The sequence below is a fragment of the Bombina bombina genome, chromosome 11, assembly GCF_027579735.1.
Source record: "Bombina bombina isolate aBomBom1 chromosome 11, aBomBom1.pri, whole genome shotgun sequence".
Taxonomy (NCBI): domain Eukaryota; kingdom Metazoa; phylum Chordata; class Amphibia; order Anura; family Bombinatoridae; genus Bombina; species Bombina bombina.
Window position 1 is genome coordinate 51,748,694 of NC_069509.1, and position 7,500 is coordinate 51,756,193.

General features: G+C 38.7%; 1 protein-coding gene across 1 annotated transcript in view; it reads right to left on the reverse strand.

Annotated features, from left to right (window-relative positions):
• Positions 1-7,500, reverse strand: part of NLRC3 (NLR family CARD domain containing 3) — a 145,808-nt gene that overhangs the window by 95,310 nt on the left and 42,998 nt on the right. The gene's annotated exons all lie outside the window — the stretch shown is intronic.

The following is a 7,500-nucleotide window of genomic DNA, read 5'->3' on the forward strand; positions in this document are numbered from 1 at the left end:
AAAATAAAACCCACCCAATACACCCTTAAAAAAACCTAACACTAACCCCCTGAAGATCGACTTACCGGGAGACGTCTTCATCCAAGCCGGGCCGAGGTCCTCAACGAAGCCGGGAGAAGTCTTCATCCAAGCCGGGTGAAGTGGTCCTCCAGACAGACAGAAGTCTTCATCCAGATTGCATCTTCTATCTTCATCCATCTGGCGCGGAGCGGGTCCATCTTCAAGACATCCGACCCAGAGCATCCTCTTCATCCGACGACTAAAGCTGAATGGAGGTACCTTTAAGTGACGTCATCCAAGATGGCGTTCCTTAGATTCCGATTGGCTGATATAATTCTATCAGCCAATCAGAATTAAGGTAGAAAAAATTGATTGGAACAGCCAATAGAATGGTAATTGGAACAGCCAATAAAATGCAAGCTCAATAGGATTTTTTCTACCTTAATTCCGATTGGTAAGGTAGAAAAAATTGATTGGAACAGCCAATAGAATGGTAATTGGAACAGCCAATAAAATGCAAGCTCAATAGGATTTTTTCTACCTTAATTCCGATTGGCTGATAGAATTCTATCAGCCAATCGGAATCGAAGGGACGCCATCTTGGATGATGTCACTTAAAGGTACCTTCATTCAGCTTTAGTTGTCGGATGAAGAGGATGCTCCGCGTCGGATGTCTTGAAGATGGACCTGCTCCACACCGGATGGATGAAGATACAAGATGCCGTCTGGATGAAGGCTTCTGCCCGTCTGGAGGACCACTTCACCCGGCTTGGATGAAGACTTCTCCCGGCTTCGTTGAGGATCTCAGCCCGGTTTGGATGAAGACGTCTCCCGGTAAGTCAATCTTCAGGGGGTTAGTTTTAGGTTTTTTTAAGGGTGTATTGGGTGGGTTTTATTTTTAGGTTAGGGACTTTGGGCCTGCAAAAGAGCTAACTGCCCTTTTAAGGGCAATGCCCATCCAAATGCCCTTTTCAGGACAATGGGGAGCTTAGGTTTTTTAGATAGTATTTTATTTGGGGGGTTGGTTGTGTGGGTGGTGGGTTTTACTGTTGGGGGGGTTATTTGTATTTTTTTTACAGGTACAAGAGCTGATTACTTTGGGGCAATGCCCCGCAAAAGGCCCTTTTAAGGGCTCTTGGTAGTTTAGTTTAGGCTAAGGGTTTTTTTTATTTGGGGGGGGCTTTTTTATTTTGATAGGGCTATTAGATTAGGTGTAATTAGTTTTTTATTTTCTGTAAATTAGTGTTTTTTTTATACTTTAGCTAATTTAATTTAATTTATTTAATAGTATTTAATTTAGTTAATTTATGTAATTATAGTGTAGTGTTAGGTGTTAGTGTAACTTAGGTTAGGTTTTATTTTACAGGTACTTTTGTATTTATTTTAGCTAGGTAGTTATTAAATAGTTAATAACTATTTAGTAACTATTCTACCTAGTTAAAATAAATACAAACTTGCCTGTAAAATAAAAATAAACCCTAAGCTAGCTACAATGTAACTATCAGTAATATTGTAGCTAGCATAGGGTTTATTTAATAGGTAAGTATTTAGTTTTAAATAGGAATTATTTAGTTAATGATAGGAATATTTAGTTAGATTTATTTAAATTATATTTGTTAGGGGGTCTTAGGGTTAGACTTAGGTTTAGGGGTTAATAACTTTAATATAGTGTCGGCGACGTTGGGGGCAGCAGATTAGGGGTTAATAAATGTAGGTAGGTGGCGGCGATGTTAGGGACGGCAGATTAGGGGTTAATAATAATAAACTAATGTTTGCGAGGCGGGAGTGCGGCAGTTTAGGGGTTAATATGTTTATTATAGTGTTGGCGATGTCGGGGGTGGCAGATTAGGGGTTAATAAGTGTAGATAGGTTGCAGTGACATTGGGGGCAGCAGATTAGGGGTTAATAAATATAATGTAGGTGTCGGCGATGTTGGGGGCAGCAGATTAGGGGTTAAAAAATGTATTTTAGTGTTTGCGATGCGGGAGGGCCTCGGTTTAGGGGTTAATAGGTTGTTTATGGGTGTTAATGTACTTTTTAGCACTTTAGTTATGAGTTTTATGTTACGGCGTTGTACCATAAAACTCATAACTACTGATTTTCAAATGCGTTAGGAATCTTGACAGGATAGGGTGTACTGCTCACTTTTTTGGCCTCCCAGGACAGACTCATAATACCGGCGCCCCTAAACCTTCAATACTCGTAATACCAGCGGTAGGGAAAAAGCAGCGTTAGGACCTGTTAACGCTGCTTTTTCAGCTACCGCAAAACTCATAATCTAGGTCATAGTTTTTTCTACATAGGAAAAAGAGCAATATGTTGATTCTTAACTTGCTAAAGACACAGTAAAATCAAAAATTTCTCTGACTAAAGGATAAAATTTGATAATAGAAATACATTTTTTTATTTAATTCTAAACTTTTTTCTGACTTATGAAAGCTTAAAGGGACATGAAACCCAATTGTTTCTTTCTTTCATGATTTAGATAAAACATAAAAATTTAAACGACTTTCCAATTTACTTCTATTATCAATTTTGCTTCATTCTCTTGGTATCCTTTGTTGGAAGGTGCAGCAATGCACTACTGTGAGTTAGCCTGAAACATCAGCAAACCAATGACAAGGGGCATATATTTTAAGCCACCAATTAGCAGCTAGCTCCCTTCACCCGAGCCTACCTAGGTATGTTTTTTTTATCAAACAATACCAAGAGAACAAAGAAAATCAGATTATAGAAGTTAATTGGAAAGTTGATTTAAATTGTATGTTGAATCTGAATCACAAAAGAAAAATTTTTGGTTTTATGTCCCTTTCATTTTGTCTTCCTTGTCTCTTTAGTTGGCGGCAGCAGATTAGATAAGATAAATAATACCCCAGACGATCTGCAAAATAATAGAAAATGTATTAACAAAATGACAAGTGATTTACTGCTGATACCTTAAAAAAGTGGAACTTTGTGAAGAAAATATTGCAGTTACTTTCTGCAGTTCAGTTGCTATATGCTATTGTTTCTGACGTCTCCTAGCTCTGCATCCTGCTGTGACGCAGAGTAAAGATCGCTGATGCACAAGATAAATTTACAACTGACCACAAGCTATAATTGTTTTTTTCTGAGAACTAGTTCTCTGATTGAAAAATGACAGTTTGCTCGTCCCTAACACATAAATACAAAAATAAAAAACATGGATTAAAAAGTAATAATTAGGTTTCAAAATAGATTTTAAAAGCAATATTTTGTATTAAATAATTCTTATTCGATAGGGTTATTATGAGTGTAACTGTACTTTTAAATGTATTTTTGATGTGTTTTGTGCAACTTTTTTGTCGAGCGTAACAGATAACCACAGCTCTGAAGTTGCACTATCCTGACACATGTTAAATTTAATTGCACTCAAGAGAACGCATTTACTTTCAACTTGTAATACGCACGCTACTTCCAACACAAGCAAAGAACCGCGATAAACCCCTTATCGTTCGTGCACAACAGTTAGCGCGCCAGTCGAATCTAGCCCATATGGTCCAGATTCCGAGTGGAGTGTAATAGCGATATTTGCTCTCCAATCGTAATACCAGCTGCAAATGTGCACTGGTATTAGTTGTTGAGCGCAATGTAAACACAACCTCACGTTCTCATTGAATGGAAGCTTTGTGCTCATGAGAGAAGACTTCCATAGGCTACAATGGGAGCCTCGTTCTCAAGCCGATAGTCACGGCAGAGAACCTGGCGCAGTGAAGGGGGTAAGTCGCATAGCGTTAGGCAGCAAAGTTTAAATATATATGTATATTGCATATATATATATATTTATGTGGTTATATGTGTATATACACATATTAACACATAAATATATATGTATATAAACATATACATAAATATTTTGAGTAATAACACAGTCCCTATAGACCGAAATGTAAAGGCACTTTCAGTGCCCTTTTTTTTTTTTTTAACACCCCACATCGGCACACTTTAACCCCTTAAAGTGTCAGTAAACTTTAAAAATAATGTTATATAATTCTGCACATAGTGCAGAATTATATAACATTATATTAGCCAAACATTTATAAAACATAATTTCCCCTATTAATGAAAAAAAAAACCACTGTTTCACAGACCCGCTCTCTGCTGAGCGAGCTGCACTTAGTCTTATGGCGCGGTCGGGCCGGGCTGTGACTATACAGCTGGCCCGATGCGCTGAGTAAATATAACAGACCCTGCTCAGCAGAGAGCGGGTTTGTGAAACAGCGTTTTTTTTTTTAAATTAATAGGGGAAATTATGTTTTATAAATGTTTGGCTAATATGTTATATAATTCTGCACTATGTGCAGAATTATATAACATTATTTTTAAGGTTTACTGTCCCTTTAAAACTGCTTTGTGCAGTTATATTTAAAATGAAAAAAGCACATATATTTTATGATTAAAAAGGAACAAAACTCTTTATTTTGGGGGCAATTGGGGGACATTTTTTAAATTAACCAGAGCTCTGACCTCTGGTTAATTTTCGGAGAGCAAATTGCTACTGCGAGCTCACAATAGTATTAACCAGCCACTTGTAATGGCTCGTTATTTAGGGGCGCACATTAAATTGGCACTCCACTTGTAATCTAGCACTATATAAGTGCTAAACAGAATGATATATTTAAAGCAAATATTAGCTCTAGGATAATCAGCAAATGTATTTTTTAAGTTATACTAGATGCCTAAATAAAAAAATAAGTGTAAAGTTCTAGTGTCCATGTATCTGTTGCCATGTTAACACCTAAGTTTCCTTCTCTGCTGAAGCCAATTAAAGGGGTAGTCTAGTCAAAATTAAAGCTTTCATGATTCAGATAGAGCATGTAATTTTAAGCAACTTTCTAATTTACTCCTATTTTCCATTTTACTTTGTTCTCTTGTTCTCTTTATTTGAATGTATGCTTAGTAGCCAGCCCAATTTTGGTTCAACACCTGGGTAGCGCTTGCTGATTGGTGGCTACATTTAGACAACAATCAGAAAGTGCTACCCAGGTGCTGAACCAAAAATGGGCTAGCTCCTATGCTTACATTACTGCTTTTTCAAATATAGATAGCAAGAGAACGAAGAAAAATTGATAATAGGAGTAAATTCGAAAGTTGCTTAAAATTGTTGCTCTATCTGAATCAAGACAGTTTAATTTTGACTAGACTATCCCTTTAAGGACAGTTATAAATGAGTCACTGAAGTGTGCAACCAATGACTGTGGAATAAAACAGTTTTTAATCTGCACTTTAAATAAGAATTAAAACACCTACAATTTTTATAATTAAATTACAAGAAAAGAAGCTAGATAAATAAAGAATAAACGTATATTGCAAAGTAATTTTACTTCAATAAATAAAATTAAACAATTTATAATACAATCTCAAAGTCTTTAATGTCCCATTAATCATTTAGTAATAGTTTTTTTAAAAAATATGTTCCTAAGGACATACAGTACATATCTGGGATCAATCTTGCAATTTGTGGTTTTTCTCACTGCCCTTAGAGATACTGAACCCTGCTACTGCAACATGGTACCTATGACTGCTTTTGATAGTTGAGCATTTTTTTACTGCTACTAGAAAGGTTGTAGTGCAATTCAAAGCCTGACCCTGCAATATTCTACACAGTGATTGTTTTATACAGTGCAGGAGGTAATTTACATCTGTCAGTAATTGAGCACAATCATTGGCGATAAGAACATACAAAAGAGGCTTTTCAAGAGGTATGTAGCTGAACTGCAAGGTCTTTAAAATATTTATTTTGCATGCAGTTATTTAGTAATGCAGTTCTTAATCACTGTCTGATATATTCTGTTCCACTGAATGATCACTTACCTATATTATTTCTTTATTCCCAGACGTCTGGAAACAGGTGCAGCTCAGCATCAGCAAATGAGAAGAGTTTTAAAACTGAAGTAGAGGAGAGTATTGCAGGGGACAGATGGGCAATGCTTAGGGTGACTGAGTGATATGGAAATGGGAAAGTGCAATTTAGGGAGTTGCTGGGAACTACAGGTCACAGAGTGGGAACAAGAAGAAGAGAAAAGAATGGTGCATGAAGAGGAAGGGGTTAAATAATGTACGTTAGCCCAAATCTAATTAGTAGACAATGAGAGCAAAGAAGAGGAGGACATGGTACAGGAAAGGGAGGGAGGTGAAGGTTAAAAGAGAAGACACGGGCAGAGAAGCAAATAGGGGAAGGGAAATCTAGTATAGGAAAACTCAGAGAGAAGTGAACCTGGAGAGAGAAGTGAGGACAGAGAAGAGGAGGGTCCTGGATTGGATGAGCAAGGGGAGGATAAAAGATCATGTGATTTAGGAGAAGATGGAGAGTAAAAAGGAGAATAGACACATGCAATAAAAAGAGAGGAGAGCAGAGGAGGGAAGGATTTGGAGGAGAGAGGAGAGTAAAGGATTTGGGGAGAGAGTAGAGGATTAGAGGGGGAGAGAGGAGAGTAGAGGAGAGAATTTAAAGGGGAGAGAGGAGGTGAGCAGATTTGAGGAGGCGAGAGGGGTGTAGAGGAGAGGGGAGAGGGGAGAGTAGAGAGGGGAGAGTAGAGGAAAGAATTTGAGGGGGGATAGAGGGGAGTCGAGAAATGGATTTAAGGGGGAGAGAGAAGAGAGGGTTTGAGCGGGAGAGAGTAGAGGATTTTGGGGAAAGGGGAGTAGAGAAAAGGATATTAGGGGGAGAGAGTAGAGGATTTGAGGGGGAGAGAGTAGAGTTAAGGATTTCGGGGAGAGGGGAGTAGAGAAAAGGATATTAGGGGGAGAGAGGGGAGGAGAGGACTTGAGGGGAGTCGATAAATGGATTTAAGGGGGAGAGAGAAGAGAGGGTTTGAGCGGGAGAGAGTAGAGGATTTTGGGGAAAGGGGAGTAGAGAAAAGGATATTAGGGGGAGAGAGTAGAGGATTTGAGGGGGAGAGAGTAGAGTTGAGGATTTTGGGGAGAGTGGAGTAGAGAAAAGGATTTAAGGGGGCAGAGAGGAGAGGACTTGAGGGGGAGAGAGTAGAGTAGAGGATTTTGGGGAGAGGGGAGTAGAGAAAAGGATATTAGGGGGAGAGAGGAGAGGACTTGAGGGGGAGAGAGTAGAGGATTTCGGGGAGAGGGGAGTAGAGAAAAGGATATTAGGGGGAGAGAGTAGAGGACTTGAGGGGAGAGAGTAGAGTTGAGGATTTCGGGGAGAGGGGAGTAGAGAAAAGGATATTAATGGGGGGGAGAGGAGAGGATTTCGGGGAGAGGGGAGTAGAGAAAAGGATATTAGGGGGAGAGAGTAGAGGATTTCAGGGAGAGGGGAGTAGAGAAAAGGATATTAGGGGGAGAGAGTAGAGGACTTGAGGGGAGAGAGTAGAGATGAGGATTTCGGGGAGAGGGGAGTAGAGAAAAGGATTTAGGAGAGAAAGAAGATCCTAGAGAAGGACATACACAATATTAGTTGGGTTTGATCACAGTTCAGATAACCTTTGATAGAATATGACAGAATATATCAGTATAGAAGCATGAAGA